The sequence below is a fragment of the Rhinolophus sinicus genome, linkage group LG12 (genome assembly GCF_036562045.2).
Source record: "Rhinolophus sinicus isolate RSC01 linkage group LG12, ASM3656204v1, whole genome shotgun sequence".
Taxonomy (NCBI): Eukaryota; Metazoa; Chordata; class Mammalia; order Chiroptera; family Rhinolophidae; genus Rhinolophus; species Rhinolophus sinicus.
The window spans coordinates 53,719,115-53,745,996 of NC_133761.1; the positions used below are offsets into that span (position 1 = coordinate 53,719,115).

General features: G+C 39.5%; 1 protein-coding gene across 1 annotated transcript in view; it reads right to left on the bottom strand.

Annotated features, from left to right (window-relative positions):
• Positions 1-8,676, bottom strand: part of AHCTF1 (AT-hook containing transcription factor 1) — a 60,007-nt gene extending 51,331 nt beyond the window's left edge. The window contains exon 1 of the mRNA XM_074316326.1: positions 8,544-8,676. The gene's annotated coding sequence lies outside the window, so the exon portion shown is untranslated. The remainder of the gene's footprint in view (positions 1-8,543) is intronic.
• Positions 8,677-26,882: the final 18,206 nt, after the last annotated feature.

A 26,882-nucleotide genomic window follows, 5' to 3' on the forward strand; every position in this document is an offset into this window, starting at 1 on the left:
ATTTCCCATATTTATAGACACACCAATTCTTGGTAATCAGGAAGGCCAGTGAATCCTAGGTAGAATAAATAAAAGGAAATGAGTTCAACAACAGTGGAAGCCAGAAGTCTGAAATATCTTCAAAACTCGAAGCAAAAATAGCAGTCAACACATAATTATGTATCACTGAAATTATCCTTAAGAACAAATATGAAGCACATTTTTAGACAAAAATTGAGTTTACTACAAACAGACCCTTCCCTTTAAGGGAATTCTAAAGGATTGTAAGGTAGAAGACTTCAGGTAGAATAGTGATTAGAGAGGAGGTCTGAGATACAAAAAGAATTGTATGTGAAAGTACTTGTAAATAAATGGAAAAATCCGAACTACAGACCACTTAACAATGATAATGATTAATGTATGGGATTTAAATAAAGCATCCATAGTCCTTTTATCATCTGAGAGAATAAAGACACAGTGGTTCAATTTACACTTTTTTACATATCCATGTTGAAAATATATACAGTTAACCCTTGAATAACAACAGTTTGAACTGCAAGGGTCCACTTACATGTGGATTTTTTTTCACCAAATACTGTAAATGTATTTCTTCCTCCTTATGGTGTTCTTAATAACATTTTCTTTAGCTTAATTTGCCCCTACTCCTTCATGTTGTTCAAGGGTCAACTGTACAGGAAGAGATACATACACAAGAATGTACCTATCAGTAGTTTTCTTAATAGTAAAATACTAAAACTATCCAAATAAGAGAATGAAGTGGAATTTGCTTTATCAGATAGTAAAAACACACTATTATAATTAAAACAATTTGAGACAGACTAATAATGGACAAACAGATCAAACAGATAATCTAGACATAGAGCCACAAAAATCCAGTAGATGATAAAAAACACATTTTGATATTTCAAATCAGAGAGGAAATATGGACTATTCAATTGACATTATTGGAACAATTCGCTACTCATTTTCAGCAAAGTTACACACTGGTGCAGCAAAGAAGTTACACACATTACCGATACACATACTACACATCCCTTCCTTAATATCTAGAAATTGAATAAAATGTTTCAGAGAGAAGTAAACTAAAGGAGTGAATAGATAACCCTAGTTTTCCTAAGAAAACTCCAGGAAAACTTCAGTTCTAGAAGCTTCTCATTACACACAGCACAGACCTCAGCAGAGGGCCATCTTCCAGGGTGCTGTGATGCGTTTTTGGGGGAAAGGCATGAAAATCCAAAGGAGTCTACCAGGCAGGAGAGTGATCCCAGGTACAAGTTTTCACCAGGTATAAGGTTTCCCAAGTGATTACACTCAACTGTAACATTTTAGCATTTTACAGTTTATTCTAGTTCATAAAATTAGTCTCTGTATGAATTCTTCTATATATCTGCACACAGAGATATGTGAAATATTCTCAAAATGTTAGTACTGTTTACTATTGTGTGATCCAAATTTGGGGTGATTTGTTTCTTTATGCTTTTCAGTATGGCTTGGATTTTAAAAACGTTTTTCATTTTTATAAAATCAGTAACAATGACAGAATTTAAAAAAAACAAACAAAATTAAAATAAAACTTTGAAAATACAGGAGGTATTTATGTAATCTTAGGATGGGAAGAAGGTGCAAGTCAACATTAATATTCACTAACAATCAAGAAAATGCCAAGTCATGATACCATTTTTGCCAATTACTGTTGGAAGGTACAGGGAAACACACGTGCATATATACTATTGTGGGAGCATAAACCCCAACAGCCTTTTCGGAGGATAATTTGCCACCTCATAATTGTACATGGAAAAATCTTTTGACCTGGCAATTCTAGAACTTTTATCTCCCATAGGCAAAAGACTTATATCCTCTATCTCACTCACCTGCAGCAAGATCACGGGGAAAGAAATCCCTGTCACTCCATAACTTCAAATATTGCATGACACAACACCACAACTCCTTCCAAAGCGACAGACAGCACTCACCATTCTCTGTTTGGATACTACCAAGGCACTTCAAATCAGTATTTCCAAAATGAAATGATCTTTCTCCCTCCTCCTTAGAAATTTATCCCCTTTCTTTTATTTTGTCTTTCAGTTAATGATTCCATTACCTACCCAGAAACTTTAAGAACTGAGCTAAAACAATGATTCTTCAAGAAACTTTCCCTGACGACTACCCCTCCCCTCAATCCCCTTGTCTGGGTTACGTTATAACTATCCTGTTTGTTCCTAATGAACCTGGTACTTCTCCTATCACGTATGGCACTTAATCACACTGTGTAACTGCTTCTTTGTATCCCCAACTCGACTGAAAGTTCTTAGAGAACAAATATATACCTTACTTTATCATTTTAATTCCATACTGTGGAACAAAATATTGGTTAAATACATGAATAAATGGTGTCCCTTTCCTTTTCCTCCCCTTATCATGCAATATAAGTAGTAACCAAAAACAGCCCACTTAAAAAAAAAAAAAAAATTCTGCATCCCAGTCCGTCATTTCTATTCCTAATGATTCTGCCTTTGTCAAATGCCTGATCTCTAACTAGACTGCCGATGGTCTTTTTACATCGTTACTTGTTCTTGCCATTCGTATTCTTTACCCAAAGCTATAAATGGCAAGGACTTAGGCCATCCTTGCCAAAAAAATGTATGTAAAAAAATAATAAACTCGAAAGGGTCACTCAAAAAGTTAACAAAAGATGAGTTTTAATTTTCTGTTAAGTCTACAAAGGCTATTTTCTACATAAAATTCTGATCAACTCAAAAACGATATAGGTCACCATGAACTCAAAAAACTTGGAAGGTATGTTTGAGATTTCCTACTCATTAAAAGTGGAGGTTTGCTTTTTATTATCCAAAACAAATCCCAAAGTACACTATAAAGACAGTAGATTGTAATTACTCTGCTATATGGTCAATAGAAAGTAATGACTATTGGCTCCAATACAAAAACCTCTATATTTATATGATGGCCCGAGGCTAAACTCTTAGCTCCTGAAAGCATTATATTTGCACATAATGATCACATTTGTCTCCTCCTAAGTATCTTAGTACTAAAGAAAATGTTAGACAAATTTAGGAAGAGCCTCAATCACATTGATATTATGTTATTTTCCTCTCTGATACCTATCTGTGGTCTTGATAAGACCAGTGTGATGGTAAACTGAAGTTAATACATTTTCGTATTAACTTAAAACTAAAGTAATTTCTCTAGAGCTAAACCCTTCAGAATTCCACGTGGTAGCTTTTCTCAGTGTATTGTTCAGAGACATTCAGCAAAAAAGTTCCACAATCACTGCAATTCAATCAAGATCAATCACCCCAACAGAATTTTAAAGATTTTCATAAGGTGATTCTAAAGTTTACCTGAAAGAATAATGCACAATAATCAACTTTTTGAATATGAAATATAAATGTTCTATTTCTTAGGCTGGATGTATTTTCTGTTATTTTTAATATAAAACAGAGATTATGTTGTGGAAATACCAACTCAAACCGTCACAGTATTTTAAAAGAGAATTGTGATTTCCACTCCAGATATACCCACCATTTTAAAAACAGGACAAAATATATGAAACAAGGAGTTCAGACAATGGACAACAGGTAGCACAGGACAGTGGTCCCTGAGGGAAGTAAAAACAAAATGACTTCTAGGACTGTCCCAGTTTACTGTACCTAGAATGGCCAGGACACAGAGCAGAGAGGGGGAACCCAAATGGAGCCCGAGGATCTCCCTGAGCTGAGGAGATCACACAGCCAAAGGCAGCTAGAATTCACCGGCAGAGAACTGCAGTACAACAGGCCCTACAAAGGGGCTCCAGAGATGGGCAGTGGGTTCCCCGGAATCTTCATCTGATCAGCCTAAGCATGTAAGGAAACTACCAAGAGGCCAAGGAATGAATCACTGGAAAATTGAAGGAGAAAATCCCCGGAGCATACACAGGGCCAGGAATAGCTCCATAGTGGAAAAACCTCATAATACATGGGGCGCAGAGTAGAGTACTCAGAAAGGTACTGACTGTTTCAGTAGTATCGAGGAAAAAATAGCCCTCCTCTAAAGACTGCTCTGGTCTAGTCTACAAAGGCTCAAAAAGCAAGTCTCAAAGAATCAAAGTGTTTCCAAGTAACTTAACTGCATCCCAAAACAAAGCTCAAGAATATGTAAAGAAATGCAAAAATATTCACTCCTCAAGAAAGTAAAATTCACAATGTCTGGCACCCAATCAAAAATTGTCAGGCACACAAAGCAGCAGGGTGGTATGACCCATAATATGGGGGAAAGGAACAGACCTACAAATGACACAGACATTAGAATTACTAGATGAAGAAATTAAATCAGTTATTCTAGCTATAATCCCTATGTCCAAGAAGATAGAGGAAAGCATGAGCATGTTAAGGAGATTTAGAAGATACAAGACTAAATTGAACTTTCAGAGATGACAAATACATTAAATGGGATAAACAGATTAGATACAGAAAATATTAGTAAATGTAAACACCCACAATAGAAACTATCTAAAATGAAGCAGAGAGAAAAAAGACTGAGACTGGGGGTGGGGGTGGGAAGGATGCAGCTATGGGAGAACCTCTCATACCCTAATATTTATAATACAAATCTCCAAAAGGAGAAAACAGAAATATTTGAAAAACGAATGGCCAAATTGTTTCAAATTTGATAACAACTATAAGCCGACAAATCCAAAAATGGCAGTAAAACTCAAAGGACAAGAAACATGAAGAAACTCCACCAAAATACATCAAAATCAAAGGACAAAGAGAAAATCATAAAGTAACACCCTGCAAAGAGGAACAAAGATAACAATGACAGGAAATTTGAAAACCATGCAAGCCATAAGAGAGTGGAACAACATACTTTAAGTTCTGAAAGAAATTAAGCTTTTATGACATGCCACCATTGGCAACCTGTAAAAAGTAATTTACAAAGTTTCAACTCCTTCTCAAGTTTGAGATAGGCCAAGCAAAAACGCTGTGCTGGCTGTCAATGAATATACTGTTCATTTTCTTAATAAAGCACATGGATTATGTCACTCTCCTTCATAAAAAACCCTTCAATGACTCCCTACTGCATATTAAAATCATCACCCTCAGTCACAGGCAATGTGGTAGTCCCAGACTACCTTTACAGTGTTTTCTCCCAAAACCACTTCCTTCATCAGTTTGCTATTGCCTAGCACTTTCATTCTTTTATGCTGTTCCTTTGTTCCATCTCCATATAACCAAAGCCCATCATTCAAGGACTAGATTCCCAGTGTGGTCTCGGCAGATCCATCCTTTCCTATTTTCATTTCATCTCTGACCTCACTCCTTTCCACCTTTGTGTTAGCAACCCTAAATGAAGTTTGTGAAACTCCTTAATTGGGGTTGCCTGACTTCCTCACTATACTATGAATTCCTAACAGGCAAAACTCGTATCTTATTCCTGTGAATTCTAGAGGATCAAAATGCCTTGCAACATGTGGTAAATTAGGATAGCAAGATACTAGCAGGGGCAGAGACAGACATGTTAAACAATAAAATCATTTTTTAAAAAAAAAATCAGTATTCTTAAAACCCAACAAAACAACCAAATTAAAAAGATGGCCAAAGACCTTAATAGATACCTCAATAAACAAGACATACAAATAGCAAATCAGCACATGAAAAGATGCTCCCCATCATGTCCTCAGGGAAATGCAAATGAAAACATCAATTACACACGGATTCAAAGGGCCCAAATCCAGAAACTGACAAGACCCAACGCTGATACAGATGTGGAGCAACAGGAACTCTCGTTTAGTGCTGGTGGGGATGCAAAATGGCGCAGCCGTTTTGGAAGACGGTTTAGCGATTTGTTACAAAACTAAACATACTCTTACCATAGAATCCAGGACTCACACTCCTTGGCATTTATCCAAAGGAGCTGAAAACTTACGTCTCCACCAAAACCTGCACATGAATGTATATAACAGCTTTACTCATATTTGTCAAAACCTGGAAACAACCAAGATATCCTTCAGTAGGTATATGGGTAAATAAACAGTGATATATCCATATAATGGACAATTATTGGGTGCTTTACAAAAAGTTATCAAGCTATGAAAAGACATGGAGGAAACTCAAATGCATATGACTAAGTGAAAGAAGCCAATCTGAAAAGGCTACATGCTGCATGATTCCAACTATATGACAATTCTGGAAAAGGCAAAACTGTGGAGACAGTAAAAAGATCAGTGGTTGCCAGAGGTTAGCAGAGAGGCAGGGATGAACAGGCAGAACACAGAGGATTTCTAGGGCAATGAAACTGCTCTGAGTGACACCAAAGGTGGATACATGCCATTATACATTTGTCCAAACCCATAGAAGGTACACTACCAAGAGTGAACTGTAATGTATACTATGGACTTTGGATGATAATAATGTAGGTACATCAATTAATTGTTCTGCTCTGGTGGTGGATGGTGATAATGGGGGAAGCTATCTATGCACGAGTGGAAGTAGGGAAAGTGTGTACTGGAAATGTTGGTATCTTCCACTCAACTTTGCTGTGAACCTAAAACTGCTCTAAAAAATAAAGTCTATTGAAAAGGAAAAAAATATTGAGCTCAGCGTATTTTTAAGTGCACTACACTGATTCAGTATTAAGAAGCAAACAAAATTCACGAGAGTACTAGGAAAGATACTAACATAGAATATTATAAATCAGTTGTGTGATATACACACATCCTCAAAAGCAGCTGCATTCCACTACAGAAAATAAAGCTCTCATCTAGTTGTTCAATAATTATACTGCAACATATACCAGGCAAACATTTCTACGAAACATTTTGTTCGCATTTTACTTTTTCTTTTTGACTCAAAAAACCTAAGAATTACGATTTAAATGTAAACTACCAGCATGTAAACTACCAGCGGACCCAGAAACTTTCAACCTTTTAGCAGTTCTTTCAATCTTAATTCAAACACTTATTAATCGCCAACCACTTTTAAAACATTGTATTGGGAAGGGAATGCAGAGGCAGAAAGATGACTTACTTCCTGACCTCAAGGAGTTTACATTCTTTGGAGATGATACATAGCTGTCACACACAAATAAATGCTACAACAGACGTGTATCCTGTGAGATCCCGGGGAAGTGGGATAAAGGGAAATGAAAGGCTGCATAGAAAAGATGGCATTTAAGCAAAGTAGGATTTGAAATTTGAGAACTTAAAAAAAGGCAGAGTAGGCACTCCAGGTGAAAGGACATGAGCAAAGGAACATCTAAGTATGTCTTCAAGAAAATGGGCCCAGGACTGGGGACAATTCTGGATTAGATGAAGCATAAATCTGTGACTACGTGGTTAAGGCTGGAAAGTAGAACAGCCTTATTGTAGAGACTGTTGATCTAATCTGGGGCAATGAGACTTCATTCTGAAGAAAGAATGAGTTCCTGAACGTTTTCTTGGTTAGGAGAGAAAGAAACAGTGTTTTGTGTCCATCGCAAAATTGCTGTATAACAATCCTAGAACATAACTTAAAAATAATTTTTGCTGTTTTGCAAATTGGTGACACTTTGGTACTAGGTTATTTAAAAAATCAGTATCAAAAACTACAGTACGGAGAGAACGTAGATTTTTCTCCTAGCGCTTAACACAGAGCATCTCTCAAGCATTCACGTGAGCTGGACTTGTCATTCCTGGTCAAATCCTCCAAAATAAGTAAACCTACCCTAATTTCTTCTCTCCTCACAGACCCAATCAGTGAAAGTTCACAAAAGGTTCTTAAAATCTCCTGGCTCCTTAGACTATTTTGAGGATAAAATGAAGTTTAGAGTTTCCGAGAAGACTTATACTTTATCCCAAAGGACCCAGACCCAGGTTCTTTCAAATTATCTCAATCTTTTAGAGCAAATTAACCCCTAATCCCCCCCCCCCCAAAAGTCAACCAGTAACAAACGTAATCGTCCTCCTGTTTCCCGGTGGGAAAAGTAAGGCAAATTAACACCGACTCCAAGATGTACGGTTATTTTAAATCTCCTTTTTCCGACCAATTCACTGCACCTTTCAAATCACGAGTCCAACTTCTTCCCCGCCCTGGACTCACTCGAGCCAAGCCCAGGAGCATGTGCAGCACTCTCCACAACGTTAAGACCGACTCAAAATACCATCAGGTTCCCGAGGAAGGCCCGCCAAGCTCTCAACCATACTGGAGTAGGGAAGAGGCGCCGCGGTCGAGGCCGGCCCCGGGAGGGAGAGGACTCGACTGCCAGCGCGGAAGTGGCGGGGGGTGGACCCCAAGCGCTTCTCCGCCGCCATGTGCCGCCGCTCCACAGAAATGGTTATATAACTCTCCCCGGAGCCCTGGAGCATGCTGTAACCGCTAACGCTCGCGTTCGCCCCCTCCGGCCCGATCTGCGGGCCGGGGCACCGCCGCTAACCCGGCGGGTATAAGGCCGGCTTAGGCCCGGCACGAGGGCCCCGCGAGCGAAGCGCGGCGGGAGAAGCCGGGCCGCCGCTCGGGGCCCAGGCCGTGCGGGCCCAACCCCCTCCTTCCCTGCCCGAACCGACCTACCGGAGCAGGGCGCGTGCCCGAGCCGCCGCGACCGCCGAGTCCAGTAGGGCGCTAGGCAAACGCGAACTCCTCCCGCACAGGTCCGTCACAGCATCTCCCGGGAGACACGGTCGCCAGAGGTGGAATGCACACACCTCCGCCGCGCAGAAGCTGTTTCACGCCTTACGGGCCTCCGCCCGCGACCTCCCTGGCCACCTCCAATCCACACCCCCCGAGAGTGCCTACGCCGGCTTCAGGCCGGCTGACCGCTCAGCGACTAAAACGCAGACGCTGCCCGCGCCGCGGTTCCGGGTCCTCCCCTCTGCGATTCCGTCTCCGCCGCTCGGACAGCGCCGGCCCTGCTTTGCGCATTACCCTGGGCAGACAGACCGAGTCCCACGCGCTGGGGAGGGGTGGGGAGGGAAGGGGGAAAGCGGACAGGGAGGGGAGATGGAAAAGAGATGGCTGCGCGAGGACCTCAGTTCTCGCGAGTGTTCCGGCCTCGGCTGCTGGCGCCGCGGGAATTTTCAAACTCCGCGTGAAGGAAGGTGGCGGAAGAAAAGGGAGGAAAGGGAAGCGGGCTCCTTCATTCACAGAAAATGGGATCTCCCCTCTTCCAACGCGCTGAATGGGAGAAAGACTACGAATCCCACAGTGCCTTGCGCCTTAAATTGCTCTGGCGCCCCGACCCGTGGGCCCGGTGCGGTGTCGGGAATGGTAGTCTTTGTCTGAGGTCGTGCCAGGCTGGCCCCTCCCGCCTCCGGATCCCTTGGGGTGACGCCTGTGGAGAGAGTCGCCACTTTATCATCTGGCCCTGCTTGCTGGCGGCAAGTGATAATCTTTGTCCTCATGGCAACCCCGTTTGCTTTCGGTGGTTTTCGTTTTCTGTGCTCCTACTTTTGGTTACTGGTCGTCTTTTTCGTTAAAATTTTATCCCAAATCATTGTTACCTTTTGGTCACCCTGAGGTTTCATTGTAGAATTTCTTTTATTTGTTGTTAGGTAGTATCTTTGAAGCTAGTCTCAGTACCAAACTGGTTTCAAACAAATAGATGTGGAATATGTCCGTAATAGTAAACACCAAATAAAAGGATTATAACGTCAAGTAGAGGGAGGAATGTAGAAGGCACCCCACCCCCCTTTTCTTTTTATCAAGAAAGTTTATCCTTTTCTGTTATCCTTTCCATATGTTTTTTGAGATATGCTGCCTTTTAGAAATGTAATTTCCTTTTTTTTCTTTAATTTTTGTTTCTTTATTGGCAACAACCTCTAAACATAACATATTTGTTTGCAAAAGGTACTGGACTAAATTGAGGCAGAGAGTAGTTAAAAGAGGTTTAGGTTGTTTGTCTTATTTTAAATAGACCTCTTAAAATAGAAGCCACTCCTCTATCAGATGAGCCGATCTATGTCTTTGGTTCCCATTCTAAACTTTCTTTGGCAACATTTTATGTTCGATTCATGAGTATGTATTTGGTAGTCCAAAGATACGGAGTTTTCAACTCAGGTGGGCTGCTAATGAGCTGTGTGATGTTAGGATAATTAAGTGACCTCTCTGGGCTAAAGTTATCAGATCTGTAGAGCAAGGGTAACTGGATTAGAGGATCTACTGATTCATTACACAGACATTTGTTAACTTTGCTCTAAGGGCCTTGTCAGTTGTAAAATTAAAAAATCTATGTCATCATAATATCCAGATTAATCGACTTTCTAAATGATCTTACAGATTTTAATTGTTCCTCCATCATTACCAACAATGGTTTCTTATGATCGTCTATAATCCGGATGAGCACTGCCTGTCTCTGTCCTATTTTATTTCCCTACATACGCAGTTTCTGAGAATCATTTCTCCACTCTCTTCCAAATGTGTTTTTGCCTTTCAGTGTCTCCCAGTCTCTTCTCCGCTTATCTAAATCTTAGTATCCCTCATGGTCCAGCTCAAGCCTCTTTTCTCTCCCAAATCTTCCCTTCAGCTCCAGCCCACATGAATCACTAAGAACTTGCACCGAAAATATGCTGTCTGTTATTTTATGTCTGTTTTCCTTTTTGCCTCTGACTCCATCCACCTACCAGCACCATCTCCCAGCTACACTGAGAGCACAGACTGTATCTTATACTTTTTTAAATGCTTGTTTCATAATTTGTAGTTTTTTCATTTTAATTGCTTTGTAAGCTGAATTTCCACTTTTAAGCTCTTGTTCAGCTCTTTTTCTCCTTTTCATTTAACTAAGCTTATGCCAAATTATTTTAGTCTCAAGAGAGGTTAATAAGTGTTAAATGAAAAAAAATCTGAGTTTGGTTGTCAAACAACTTTGGGGGAAAGCTGATTAAATAAAATTAAAAATGTCTTTTATGTAATACTTCAATGCATTTAACATGCTTGGCATTTCCCAAAGTTACTTGACCACAGAATGAATCCATTTAGGCTTGTGGAACATCTTACCTCATTAGTGTTCCACAGAATGGACCTTGGTAAACACGGCTTCAAAGCTTTCCCTTACTAGAAGAAGCATTGTGTAGTGGAAAGACCCAGACAAACTTGGTCATTTGGAACCAGACAAACTTGGCTTTTAATCCTTTTCACTACTTTCTACGTAGCAACAGGACTTTAATCAAATTATTTCACTCTCTGAGCCTGTTTTCTCATCGAATAAGAAAGGACACTACTATTTATTTTTTTTACAGAGCTGTTGCAAAAATTAAAGGGAAGTATGTGCCCAGCTCAGAACTTCATTCCTTTTCTACCTATATGGTCGCTAGGTATTTTGGTAAAAGGCCTAGAAAAGAATGATTAGTGTGGACCCTCATGCTTCCAGCTGGAATGTTTTATTCAAAGGGCAATATTTCAGTATCAATCCAGCATCCTGTGAGTGAGGGACAGCCATCTGATTACAGAGAATTTACAGCCTCATTGAAGTGTTCCGAATTAGATCTCATTTGTTTTGCAAAATAATGGGGGGGGGTGGAAACTTGATATTTTAACGACAACAAAATGGGGCTTATATGTCTCAGGGAGTCAATGCCTCTGTCCTAACAGCTACATTTTCATCATTTCTGTAGAAATTATTGGTTATAGCTAGCAGTGCCCCACCCTTGATTTTTCCACTTGACAATAAATTTGGTGAGTGAAGAGTCATTACATTTCCAGTGATGGTATAGTGGCCAACATAAAAACAAGTGCTAAAATAATTGTTCAGTGAGTAAGTATATATTTATCGATTTCACCAGCCAAAGCAAAATATACAATATTATATTAAAAGGGACCCTAGAGATAGTCTAGGCTACACACCTCATTTTATAGATGAGGAAACAGATTGGCAAATAAATGATTTGCCACAAATATTTTGAGATAGATTTTATTTGTTTTGATTTTAAAAAATAGATATTAAATCAAATCTATAGTTTTTAAAGAAAAGTAGTATAAGTAAGTATTTTTCTGTCATTAAAAGTAGTCTTTATACACTTGAAAAATTGTTTTTCATGAATGGTACAGAAAAACAAAGCCATAGATATCCTTTCTTTCTCTGAACACTGGTGATACTTGTCATAAACATGGTACCACAATTAATCTCTTCTTAAAAATTGTTTCCCTTTCTGCCTCTCCCTTTCTTTTACATCTTCCTCTTCCAAAGTTATTTTTTAAAAATCTGCATATTTTAACTAAAACTGTCAGTTATGATTTCTCTGTTCCTTCACCCCAAAGAATACCATTAATGATGGATCTTGAAATTCTGCTAGGCTATGATACTCACATATCATAGCATTTTTTATTTTGAACCTTTAGTTCCTCAAAATTCGTGCTTGCCTTGGAACATCGTTATGCTAGTTTCTAGAGGCCTCCAATAATAGTTTGCTACTTTTAATCTATGGTGTTGCAAGTATTATTGCTCATGAGTCACAAATCTCTCCCTTAATTGAAGCGCCTTGCCTCTAAGGAAACCAGATAAGAAAAGTTGTCTGTGCAGAATTGGAAAGTGACAGAAATGAGAACAGTCAAGTCTGATATTTCAGTGAAGGAATAGGTCACCATTTCAATAAACGTTTTGTGCCTAGTCTGTTAGATGGATTATCAGCCTTATTTTTTTGTGTGTGAATATATTTTAATCCCATTGAGTTTGCACGACCTGTATTAGCTGTGAGGTTTGCATGCTGCTTTAAGTTTTCAAAGCATCGTAAATTATTAGTCAAAACAATATCTCTACATGGTTTAAATTATAAACTGGGAATGTTTTCCTTTTTCCTTTTCTGATCCTTACTCTTTCTTGGGTCCTCTTTATGATTTTTCAATAAACTTCAGGTAGATTTGTTGAATTTGATTAGAGAAAAGCGTAGGTGACGTGGTATCAATTTTTCACCATGAAATGTCTGAAAATTGAAATAAGATGTTATCTAGGATGCCCTAAGTAGAATGTCCAGAATAAAGTTTAGCACACCCTAGAACATTCTTCTCCGGAAAATAAATTTAAATGTAGAAGCTTTTTAGAGTTTACAAGTGAATTATTTATTAGCAGACCACATAATTCCCATTTGGTGATGAGAACAATATAGAACTTTAATGAAACTAAAATCATATCCTTAAGACTCTAAGTCATAATTCTCAGGTAGTATTTTTCAGTACAGTTTTATTTTGTTTCAGTTCCCTATTCACCTGTTTGTTCATCCATTAAATATTTATTGAATGGTTTTAATGAGCTACTTACTATTCAAGGCGTTGGGGATACACAGTTTGATAGTAAGACCAATATATGTGCCTCAGCAACACACTCAGGTCATCATAATTAAATGAAAAATTACTTTCTTTTGAAATGTTTTTATAAAAGCTCCTTTAAAATCAAAGAGAGCTGCAGCTCTTTCTTAAGTATCTTATCGGTAATTGTAATAACACTCAGTGTCCTAATCAGTCATAGGAATATTCTCGTTTCACATTCTGGTTTTGATCAAGACATTTATTCACTACAATTGGTTGAGTCACAGACTTATTTCCCACCAGTTGGACAAAGGCACTTTTAAAGAGGGCCTGCCACTTTTATGTTTGGAGTGGTTTTGAATGACAGCTCTATAATCTCTCCGATTTCTTTTGGTCTTCTGATTCTGCGTTCTCCTATTTTAAAGGGTCTAATTTTAAAGTTAGATGACTACTCTTCATCACCTTTGTCACAGATAATGGGTATGAAAGTTGAATACACTTGGCAACTTTCAGATATTAAATATAATACAGTGTTTTGGTTAAAAGAGTGGTAACAAAGCACACCTTTGCTATACATGTTCTGCATAGCACTTAAATTTTTGTCTCCTTAGGGAGGTTTTTACTTTCTCTGGTGATCGACACTGTAATTAATTATGCAATCTTTTAATCTTATCTCAGACAAACACACATTGCCTCATCAGTGGAGCAGCTTTTGGAAAGGAGACACTTGATAAATCTTTAGTAAATAAGGCTGGGGAGGTATCTTGTCAGAGGGGTGGGCAGTAGAAAACCTTAACCTCCCAAAAAAGAGTGGGAAGTGACACACCAGAACCTATATAGTGTAAGAATTGCCGTCTTTTGAAGTTATAGTGTTCAAACATTAGAAAACATGATCCAGAATCTTTCAGTTTGTAGATCAAGAAGATTTCAGAGAGTAAAGTACAGTTCCACTAATTCTATAAGACTTAGATGGAGTATGTTGCACAAACATTAAAGAAAAAGTGATGTGTGAGAAACAGCTTTGGCACACTTGGGTTTAATTCCAGCTGATTTGAAAACCACTTGTTGTATAGAAGAAGTCTCAACAAGCCACTTAATAACAAGTTGTAGGCCGAGTCCTGAAGAACCAAGTGCTTTTGTTAACATAATTCAATTAGAATCATTGCTTTCCTTTGCCATTCTTGCCTGAACACTTCAAACCTGCATTTTGTCAACTTCCTGGGGGAGAGAAGGTCTGATACAGTAACTGCCATCTTCAAGTAACCCTTGACCTCCCCCAGACCATCAGGGACCCACAGGCCAGGAACGGCCTGAGTGAGACACATCCCCTTCCAGATCAGCTTTAACACACAACAGTAGGGTCTCACACACACCCCAGCCCCCTAACCTACACCCTCCCTCCCCCGCCCCGCCGTCCCTCCAGCATGTGGTTTAAAGCAGAAGGAAATTCTCCTAAGAATTTCCTGCGGTATGTGAAACATTTTGGGAAGCAGGGTGTTGAAACATAAAAAGTAGTGAATTCAGAGCGAGAAGACATAAATGCGATTCTGCTGTGACCCTTTCCTCTGTGCAGTATCCGTGGGTAAAGATTTAAAACAGTCCAAGCCTCAGTTTCTCATCTGTCATGAGGATTATGTGTGAAAATTCCTAGGAAACTTCAAACTTCTACCAAATATTTACTATTGCCAACACTTTGTGGGACATCAGACGGTTGATTTAAACTATATAAATAAGCACAATATGTGATAGTATGGAATATATTTCTTCTTTTGGATGAATAGTTCTACATAAATATCAGACTATATTTCATCAGTATTAAGATTTTTCTTTTAAGTTGCTGGTCATCGATTTTTAATGTTAACCCATCTAATATATAATTTTGTGTGTAAGTCCTAGATGATCGCAGTCAGAGGGCCCTTAGAAATCACCTAATCCAGTTTGTTTCAATAAGATGTTCGCTCAAAGTTATAGTTTCAACAAACCTAGATAGACAAACCCCTAGGGTTTCTAAGTCCCTGTCTCCCTTTTTTTTCAACTGGAAGAAAATAAATTACCCTTTATGACACAACGGCAAACAAAATAAATAAAATCTATTCTCCTTCCCACTTTAAGACATCAACATAGATAATTAGACAGGAAACAATACACAGTTGAGATATGAAAGAGAAACAAAACATTTCCAGCTTAATGAACCAGAAAAAAAAATTGTGTCATAATTGCTGCTGTTATCTGATGTGTTGGCAACAAGTTAGTAGAAGGGGCACTTCAGACAAAGGAAGTTAATGACGATGTTGCTATTTGCACACAGTTGAGAAGCCTGCTGCTTTGAAATAGGAAAGGGTTGAAGGATCTATTACAGCGGCTATTACACTGTGGTCTGATTACTTTTTATAAGTTCCCTTCCTGACTACATTGTGAACTTTGTTAAGGCAGACACAGTTTCTTTGTCATCTTTTTTCCATAACGCTCAGCAAAGTACTTAGCATCTAGTAGGTACCGTGTTTCCCCGAAAAGAAGACCTAGCTGGACAATCAGCTCTAATACGTCTTTTGGAGCAAAAATTAATATAAGACCCGGTCTTATCTAACATAATATGAGGTCTTGTATTAATTTTTTGTTCCAAAAGACGCATTAGAGCTGATTGTCCGGCTAGGTCTTATTTTCGGGGAAACACGGTATTCACTTTTATTTTTTGAATGAATGAATGAATACAGTATTTTCTATTCATGGAGATAGGAAACCAAAACAGAAAAAAAAAAAAGATAGAGGTATCTGTCAATAAAAACAAACATGGGGATTCTCCCTTTAATATCAATTAGAAATAGATTCTGTGAGGGATGTGTTTTAATTTACAACTCACGTTGATGCAGCTGCATTGGACCTGGTAGAGATCCACCTCCAAACAGGCAATCTGAACGCCATTCTCAAGCAGAGCCAGAACCTCTGCCAGACTCTCTTCAAAGCAGCTCACAGTTCTAATTCCCCAGGTATGGTTGGTGCCGGGGTGCTTGACACTTTCTAATAGATTTGTTTCAATTAGAGAAGCCTTCCTGTCTGTTGCCATTTCAAATTTTTAGTGCCCTGAGAAGTTTTAGACAACAAAAAAGATGACAATCTAAAGCTATGCAATAGTTCCATAAATATGAGTGTATTTCGCTGTTTTTTTTTTGTTTGTTTGTTTGGTTTTTTTGCATCTCATTGTCTTTCCCCTAAAACACTGAGCAATGAAAATGCTAAACCCTTCCCACCTGATGACAGCCCAGGCCGTCATCTCCATGTGACTGCATTTCTACCTTTTGATTTTCCTGCTCTCCTCTCCCCAGCCTAGGATTTTTCATACTGACCACATTGATTGCTTTCTGATTTTTTTCTGGGCCCACCTATCTCACTGTGTGATAGCATCTCCCAGCTACACCGTGTAATTTTCCCCCGTCTCTCTACAACATGGTTTTACTTTCATTTTCTGTCAACGCTTGTTCTTTCCTTTTGTCACTTTTCCAAATTATGTGGTTCCTATTATTTTCTCAATTCTTACGCCATCTGATTCCTTCTCCACTCTTCGCCTTCTGCAAAGTTTTCTCACCCCTTGGACTTTTACTTATTCCCTGGCATTTATATAGCCAACCGTTGTGCTTCTTTTTGAAGGGTGAAAGGAGGGGAGAGAGAGATGGCATCTAGCTGGCAGCCCCTGCAGGCCCTCTCAGGGTGACAGCACCGTGAATCTGGCTATAGTCTTGGCCCTGGTGGTCCCGAAACTTGGCCCTGCCAGGCCTCCTAGAACTCATCTATCTCAAGGAGACTGACTTGTAGGAACCATATTCCTAAGTTTATATATACAAGCCCAGATTATAGTTTATTGACTTACAACAGTGGAATTTCCTTGCCTTAACTAAGATCCCTGTAACTCCTCTCCAGAGCACCCCTTCTGCTGACAGTGAGGTACCTGGGAAACTGAACAAGCAAAAGATTGCTTGGTGAACATGAAATCAAAGTTAAAAAGGGAGAATTGTGAGAGATATTTCACTCAGGCCTGGGAAACCTAATGACTCACAACTGCCTCACAGCAGAGGACAGTGTGTGCTGGATAAACATGGCCAAGTCTGGGTCCCAACTCCCTTTTCCACACGAGGTTTATCACTGCCAATCTGAGTACAAGGTCAGTGCAGACAGAGGGTTTTTGCTGGTGAAACTCTCATCAGAGTTGGCTCCCTGAAATTGTTTCTAGGTCACTGTGAGTGACGTATTGGGTGTTTCCCTACTGCTGAACGAAATGTTTGTTCACACAATCTCTTGATTCACTTTCAGAGATGGTCAAGTCTTCCATGAGGTGTGTGGATTTCATTCAACTTATTTTCAGAAGGCGATCTTATTTTAGATACTTTGCTTTAACCTCCATGTACCAATATCACACTCTTCTATAATTTAATAGAACATGTACAACAGCCGTTGGTTTTCTAATATAACAGATGTAATGTCACACGATGGTAAGGAATGAGAGAGAGCACGGTGGAGGGAGCGCATTGTACAGAGTTGTTTGCTGAAGCCATCACCTCAGTCCTTGGACACTGGGAAGACAGTGTGGTATCGGGAAGCGCACAGAGTTCTGGGTTGGAATCCTACCTCCTCCACCCCTCACTACCTGTGAGACCACGAGTAACTTACTTGACCTTTCTAAGTCAGTGCTACTCCAAATGTAACCTTGAAACTGTCCGGGCAGGTCTTCAAGGAGATGAGGAGCTGGTACCCGAATGTAAAATCATCTGTGCCACTGAGCACATGGACTTTTCCTTTCAAAGGAAAACTTTCTCGATGAAGGAAGCAGTGCATTGACCCACATTGTGGCCCAGCCTCCTTAGCAATAAGATTGGAAACAATTTCACAGGGCTGTTCCTATAGCAATCACGGTGATGCACGTAACGTACCTAGCTAGCTAGGTGTACAACAAACCGTTGTTGGTTGTTATTTTTGTCTGTCTGAATCCCACAATTTAGCATGAGCAGCAAACTTTTCCAGCAAAATAAAACCACCAAAAGTCTCACAGAAGACAAGACAGGCAAGAGGCTGAGGGTTTCTTACCCTGCCATTCACCTTGTTATTCTGAAGACTCCCAGCCTTACCTCTTCTAAGCATCTATTTCCTTATCTGTAAATTGTCGTAATAATAGTGTTTACCTCATAGAGCTGTTATGAGAACTAAATTATATACCCTATGTAACACAACCTAAAACAGTGCCAAACACATAGTAGGTGGCCAATCAATATTCGTTTTCTTCCTTTCTTTTCACCAGGTTTGAGGACACTTGAGAGAATGTTAGCATAGTGTTTAGGGAAACGGCAACTAAATGTAAACGTTTGCAACTCCAGAATTCCAGGAAATAAAGATGAGAGTCATAAAGAAGTACTCTGCTGGTAAAAATGAAAGTAGGAATACCATCTAATGGTATTTCCTTTAAATGAATTCTGTGAGAAGCAAGCGAATTTGAGCTTTGGCTCAATCCAGTCATATTGGAAGTAGGGACTAGTGTCTCTTCAAGAGTTCTCGCTTGAAGGTCTGATACAGTAACTTTGGGCTTTCCTTCCTTCTTGACTGAATGTTCTTATTCTGTCATGTTCCCCAAAGTGACTGACCCTTCCCACCTCCTCAAAAGTCCCTCACCTCCCCTGGCCTTCTGGCTATTGAGTTCGTGGTCAGTGTGACTTTGGGTATCTTTTCCACATTGCAGACACATGGAAAAGACTAATTACTACTCTATTATATAATGTAATCATCAATTACATATTAACAGTTGTGTATATGTCTATTAATGTAAGTGTATAAAAGGTACATTTCACAACAGTTAAATGTATATGGAAGCTAAGCAATTCAGCTTCAGAATTTATTGCTTAACTAATATTTCTTTAACTCATGACACAAGAAGAGATGGCATTTCTGTTTATTTTTTAAGTGGCTGCATTCCCTATTTTACAAAAAAAAAAAAAAAAAATCGTATTGTACTAAAGTTCTAGATTAGATTTCAGTTACTGGAAGCCAAATGAGCGAAGAAGCTGTTGGCATGACTCAACATGAAAAGCTCTTTATGTTAAGAGCTCAGTATGACTCACCACGTTTATCCAGTCGCCTCCTGCTTTTGCATAATTTCCTCATTGTGATCTTTCAGGAGAAAGACAAAACTGGTGTTTGCTTCCAATCAAAGACAGTGTTTGAATATGTAACTAAGATGGACCCTTGAATGGTTTAAAAATAATTACTGAAGAGAGTCAGATTTGCTACCCTTTGCAATTACACATAATCCTTTAAAAATAATGCTTCCAATACGGAAACTGGTAAAAGTTACAGGGATTTGCAAAGGTTGTCAACATTTGATTGCTCAAATGGCTCTGTCCCTTCCATTTGAGCAGCTTTGGGTAAGTGACTTACCTACTCCATGCCTCAGTTTCCTCACTTCCACAATGCAAGAAGACAACAGTTTTATCTTGTAGGGTTATTATGAAAATTAAATGACTTAACATGTATAAAACACTTTAGAAGAGCAAGTGGCATCTAGCAAGTGCTCAAAAAGTATTAGTCTTATGATCACTTCAAATTTAAGAAGATGCCCCTAGTTTCTCAAATCCACATCCCCGTGCTTACTACCAAACAATATATACTTGTAGTTCGTAATAAACCGAGTTGGACCTAATCATCCTCCTGTTACAGAATGGATGCAATTCATTGTAGGAACATTGTGTTTTTCACACAAAGTCTTCTCACACATTTGGCCTCATATGGAGGCACTAAAACTTCCTCAGTGTATGTGCTCATTCATGATACCAGTCGCCCCAGCCCAGTCACTTGTTTTGGAAACAATTGGCTGGACTGTTGGTATTTGTTCTGGGTCGCTCTGTGTCCTCCCTAAAGGTCCTAAGCCCAGTACTTTAGAATGTGACCTTATTTGGAAATAAGGTCACGCAGATGTAATTAAATTTTCATACTGGAGTAGAGAGGGCTCTTAATAAGAAGTCCTTGTACAAAGAGTCACAGAGACAGAGACAAAGAAGGAAGCTGCCATGTGAAGACAGAGGCAGAAATTGGAGTTATGCTTCCACTAGCCAAGGAAAACCAGAAGCTATAAGAGACCAGGAAGGATCTTCTGTTAAGAGGATTTGGGAGAAGCATGGCCCTGTTAACACCTTGATTTCAGACATCGAGCCTCCAGGACAGTGGGAGGATATGTTCCTAGTGTTTTAAGCCACCCGGTTGATGGTCATTTGTTACCGCAGCCCAAGAAACTGATAGGCTCCAAGACCAGAAACTAGAACTGAGAGGCAAGTCACAGGTCAACCACAGAGAAGCTCTGGTCCTTAACGGCAAGGATCCAAGTTGTCCGCAAAATCAGCTTCTCTGTGGAGGGTCCTTCATGTGGGGATGGTGGGATCTGATCAGCCAGGGGCCTGCAAAGTTGAGCCGGCCCTTTGGGACTAGAAAGGGATGGAAGGAGGTCCACGGGCCTCATCAGAGAGGCTTTCCCTGAGCACCCACCTAAAGTGCACCCTTCCTTCCGTCACTCTTTATCCTCTTACCTGCTTTTTCCGCACAGCACCAGCTGACATATTTTATCTTTGTTTGTTTATTGTCTAGCTCCCCAAGTGCTACCCCAAGCACCGCTAGAACGGAAGCTTCGTGAGAACCAGGACCACAGGTAAAATTATACAGATTTTCTTTTCATCGCCTCTATTTTTGCACAGGCGATTTAAAAAAAAAAAATCTTCTTTTGTGTTTCCCTGTATATAGTGCAAGTCATTTTTGCCCTTTTAATCAGACAAAGGGTACTAAAAAGAACAAGCTTTTTCTAAAGTTTTGTTCGCTGTTCTTTCGTGTCTCTGGCATATATTAGGTACTCAATGAATACTTGTTGAATGAATGATTGAATAAGTGATGTTATGTTTCTTTTATTCTCTATGTCCAATTCACATTTGTCTTCCCACAGTATTCAGTAACTTCTTTTGGGAAATTATTATGTTTCTCAGCCCTGCTGAAGAAAATCTAGGAAGAGGATTTGACCATGTCCAGGCCACACTTTACAAGGGGTTGTTTGTCCCCACCACCATTCTCTAAGGGTTCCTGATAGCCAGGTTTTATCACATTCCTAGAGTCTTGGTTCAATACTGAGTTTGCTCTACTGCACTAAATGTTTCCTTCTCATATACTCAAATCTCAGGCCTCCTTTAGAGAGAGGCAAAGGGAACATTGGCAGATTCCAGTATTTTCAAATGGGTTAATGTGACATTCCTAGCTATTGTTTCATTCATTGATGAGTTCTAGAACTTCATCAAAATGGTGCATTTGGACCTAGGTGCTGCTTACTTATTTTAAGGCAGCCTACAGACTATCCTCAGTTATAAAAACAAAGAAACCTTTAGCTCAGGGTAAGTGTAGCACACGGGGCTCTGCTAAGACCGTCAGCAGTCCCAAGAAGATAGCCATTCAGTATTATCCTAAATCATGGTCTTCCATTTGCCATCCTTAGAACAACTGTTTCTGAATACAGGGACACTAGCACATGAGTGAACAAATGACTTCAATTTGTCCTCAGCTGGCCAAACCCCCTTGCCACTCAGGCTAGCCCTAAAGTCACAGAAGGAGATTGTCCTGAATTTCCCTGAGAGCCAACAGCTCTGTTCAACTGGGAGAATAAAACCCCCACGTGTTGGCACACATTCCTCCACCACACCGCCCAGCAGCGTAAAGCCAAGGACAGGAATGGGCAAGGCCTGTCAGCTGTTCCAGGGGAAATGCTCCAAAACCATCTAAGTTTTAGCTTTGCTGTATTCAGCCCTATTGCTGGAGAAGATTCATTACCCTTCTTAGATGTCGGGCGAGAGATTGACCCCCAGACTGGCGATCACTGTTACAACAAAGGTTATCTTACTACTTCAGCTCTCACAGGACAGTCAAAAAAGTCAGGTCAAGAAAGTCAAGATGAGGGATAAAGATCAAGTTAACATGAGGTTCTTAGCTAATGTGCAGGATTTCAAGAGTGGGCTTCTCCATAAGGAAACTACGTGTGTCTAGAGTCTCAAGTTTCATGAAAATGCCTCTGAGATGGTCACTGATGAGGTCATCTGTAAAAACGTGGAATTTGGATTGGATGACCTCTAACGTCCCTTCCTGCTCTAACCTCTGCAAGTCTCATCATCTCTGTATTCTAATATGGGTTCCTGCTTATTAGATGTTTAGAAAAATAATAACTGAGAGTCAAAATGAGCCAAAGTAGGCACACCTTGTTTCATTGTGCTTCGCTGATGTTGCATATTTTACAAATTGAAGGCAAGACTCTCTATCAGCAAACAGATTACCACTTGCTTTCTTGTGGTGGGTCTGGAACCAAACCCACAGGATCTCCAAGGCCTGCCTGTATTATGTGACAAAATGCACATGCATAATTTAATTTAATTAGAAGCAGAAGATCCTCTTTATACAATGTTTTGATAGACTCTACACTCCAAAAATGTCATTCTGTTCAGTGCTACTGATCTCTTCATTGAGTTTGCCAAACACCTATACAAAACAGAAATAATTTCGTTTTGATCCAGATCCATTTTATTTTGTATAAAGGAGTGTTTTTTCATGATTTGCTTGAGTCCTTTAATCTGAAATGATAACTCCCTATATTTGCATAGCACTGTTAACTTTCAGTGCCCATTCTTTTCTATGATCTCTCTAGAGTATAAGTTTCATGAGGACACTACTGTCTTCTGGAGCAGTGTCCAGCACGTAGTAGGTGTTCAATAAGTATCAGCTGAAGTGAATGAATGTGATGCTCAGAACAGCTCCGTGGGTAGACAGGGATCTTGTCACTAAGGCCCTATTTGACAGACTTGGATACTGAGGCACAGAAGCCAGGTCAGGAAACTATTCAAAGTCCCCCAGGTGCCAAACGTTAACCTTGATTAGATCCTGATTTAACAAAAGAAGAAAAAGCTATAAAAGATGGTCCTGAAACAATTGGAGACATTTTAATATAGAATGAGTATTACATAATATTATGAAACTATTATTTTTCTCAGACGATAATGGTGGTGTGATTATTTAGGACAATGTCTTTATTCTTAGGAAATGTACCTTGCCATAGCAATATTTCGAGGCAGTATCATGATATCTGAAAATAACTTTCTATTGATTCAGTAAGAAAAAAGGTAAAGCAAATATTGCAAAATGTTAATATTTACTGAATCTATGTGGAGAGTAGTTGGGTGTTCTTTGACGTACTCTTTCAAGTTTTTCATTTAAAGTTGGGGAGGGAAAGCAATGGAAGAAGCCACAGGGGAAAATAGTATATATGACTATAAGAAAACTTTAATCCTCTTTAGCTGTGGTTAATTTGGACTATCTTTATAGTTTTCTGTACTTTCCACATGAGCAGATACTATATTTATAATAAAATATATTAAAACTTAAATCTCGAGATGAATCTCCAATACCTTTCTAGAAGCGCAGTGTGGCAGGCTATATTTTCCCAAGATACCTGCCCCTCTATATTTATCCCATCCAGTTGATTTTCTTACAATGAGACTGACACTTCTCCCGCAGAAGGGTGAGCTCTATGTTCCCTTCCTTTGACTCTGGGCAGGCTTGTGACTGCCCCAAGCACTAGAATTTGGGAGTAAGTCATAAAGTATGCGACTTTGAAGGTTAGGTCATAAAAGAGATGCAACCTTTATCTCTTTCCCCCTCTCTCGGGATACTTGGCCTTAGAACTCAGCTACCACATTGTGGGGAAACCCAGGCCACATAGTGGGGTCTAGTGAGGACATTCTTGCTGACAGCCCCAGCCAGCGCCCCGCCATGAGCAAGCATCAATTGCTATCATATCATGTGAGTGGATGATCCTTCAAATGACCCCAGCCTCTGAGTCTTCCAGTTGATGCTCTGGACATTGTGGATCCGAAATCAGCCATCTGTTCCATGCCTGGTTTGAATTTTTGACCATGGAAACAGTAAGCAATAACACAGGATATGATGCATGATATAATGCATGATTGTTATGCAGCCATAATAACACATAGGGACTGTGAAATCTTCTGAGGTAGAAGTGTGTTTGTTATTGATTTAGAAAATTGAGTATGTCTTCTGCGGGAGAATGATCAAAATGCCTTGTACTTGCATTAATCTTCCTGGCCATCACCTAATCAGATGTAGTCTCTCTTCAGGAAAAAATCATTTAAATGTTGAAAATGAATGTCTGGTTACTGCAGAGAAGCCTAAAAAGGACATTTTTAGAACTCAGACTACTGAGGTTGTCCTTTTTGTCACATCTCTGTGCCAATAACAGAGAAGCCTAAAAAGGACATTTTTAGAACTCAGACTACTGAGGTTGTCCTTTTTGTCACATCTCTGTGCCAATAACACAGGAAGGTAGATGGTAGATTTTCTTAGTTCTCCCTCTCAGGGATGGTTCTGAAGACAGGCCGTAGAAGTACAGTGTTTTCCAGGGCAGTAAAAATACTCCGTTGTTTCTGATTCATTAGCTCCATGGCAACTGAATCAGTTTTTACAGCTATGGTTAGATGTTTTGGTAGGCTGTTGTCCTCATGAAATAAACAATTTCACCTCAAGTCAATCCCTGTTAATGAGTGTATATTATATATTTCACAGATGGGCTCTATGGAACCAACCAAACTGCACCGAAAAGCCCAGTTTTGAACAGTCTTCACCTTTCTTCCCAGAAGTCTTTCTTTAAGAAGTTTCATGAAGCATTGGTAATTGTTTGCTTTTCCTGTCAGACTTCACACATTTTGCCATGTCATTATTGAAGGAAACATCATTACATTGTAATACTTCCTCCTTTCTGTTCAGACAAAGAAATTGTAAACATATGAGCAAAAAAAGAACCATGATTTTATCTGAAACACTAATACATTTAGAGAGTGAACAACAATGCCACCCTAAAATTTCTCCGTGACCCAAATACATTCTGCTCAACTCATGAAGGGTTTATAAAAGCCCCAGAGAACAATTTACTTCCTTTCAATGATAAATCTATACAACATCTGCTTGGCCATTGCAAGACAAGTTAGTTTCTTCATTTCTGCCCACTAGTTCAGGTCAATTTTCAATAGTTCAAGAAAGCTATCTATCCTCCAAAGAACAGTATGAATAGTTGCAAAAGAAAAAAGATCTATGAAGATCTTTTGGGCTCAAATATTTTTATTTCATTTATCGTTTTCAAAATGTTCATTATGAAGGTGAGTCTCCTGACTTGATTCACTTATTGAAACTCATAGTAGGGTCAGTTGATGGCCAAGAAAATGATCTACTTCAAAACCATGGAAGAAAACTCTTAAGAGTATATACTTAACTCAAAATTGCCATCTTTAGTAGTATCATTAAAAAAGAAATGATGTACATGTCATTCTTCTAATTAGGCATAACACTACATTACAAGTTATGTATGTGTCAAAAGCCACCTCCAACTGTGCCAGCCTATAATCTTTTTAGTCCATTTATGTGGCAATCTTGTGTTGCTACCTATTGTTTTATGTGCACGGAGGTACTTAATAAAAGCTCTTTAAATAAATGAGTACAAATATTCTACCTTCCTATAGTGTGCATGCCTTTAAATCCCAACCCACATTTTTGCTGCTCTCTACCACTTCCATTCCATAAAATGTAGGGCCATTGTTGCATAAGCTATTTATGTTCAAGTGAGTTGCTTTAACAGCTCTCTCCATACTCACAGGCAGGTTCTGCTTCTCTGTTCCAGACCCTGAGGGAATCTTTCCAAGATGTTTCCCTTCTACTAATGGACTTATTCCCCCTTGGTAACTCTGCTTATGGTCCCTTTGCTTCAGACCCAATTTTCATCCATCGTCCTGGTTCCTCTGATAGGTTGAAAGATGCCTCAGACTCTCTTCTTGGCTACTGTCCCCGGGTGCCACACCCTGCAGCCTGCCCCATTTCTCTGTGCAGTCCCAGGTTGGGAGGGAACTTCAGACAGCTTGGATTTAGTGGTAAAGGCTCTGACTACTGTGACCACAGACACCAAGGTGGACCAGCCTGGTTAGCAAAGTGTCTACCTCACCACTCCCCTTGCCACTCAAGAGGAAAGAACTTCTCAGGAAGGCAGAGGCACAAAGTAACACCTCAAGGCGCATGAGGTTAGTTTAGTCTCTAGCACTTTGCTTTGCATAAATATTGGTTGTCATGGTAGATGGTGGAATTGAGGATCCCTGATACCTGTACCTTTGTAACCTCAGGCAAAGCTAAATTTCTCTCTAATTTTATTAAAATTTTTGGGGTGGTATTGGTTAATATAATCATATAGGTTTCAAGTGTACAAATCTGTAATACATCCTCTGTATATTGTATTGTGTGTGTGCTCACCACCCAGAGTCAGTTCTCCTTTCATATATTCAACCCCTTTCACCCTTTTCTACTTCTCCCCCAACCCCCTTTCCCTCTGGTGAATTTTTGTTTGTTTGTCTTGTTTGTTTGTTGCTTTCAGTTTTATATCCCACATATGAGTGAAATCATATGGTTCTTAACTTTTACCATCTGACTTATTTTGCTTAGCATGATAGTCTCAAGATCCATTTATGTTGTTGCAAATGGCAGTATTTCATCTTTTTTATGGCTGTGTAATATTCCATTGTGTATATGTACCACATTTTTATCCAATAATCCATCAAAAGACAC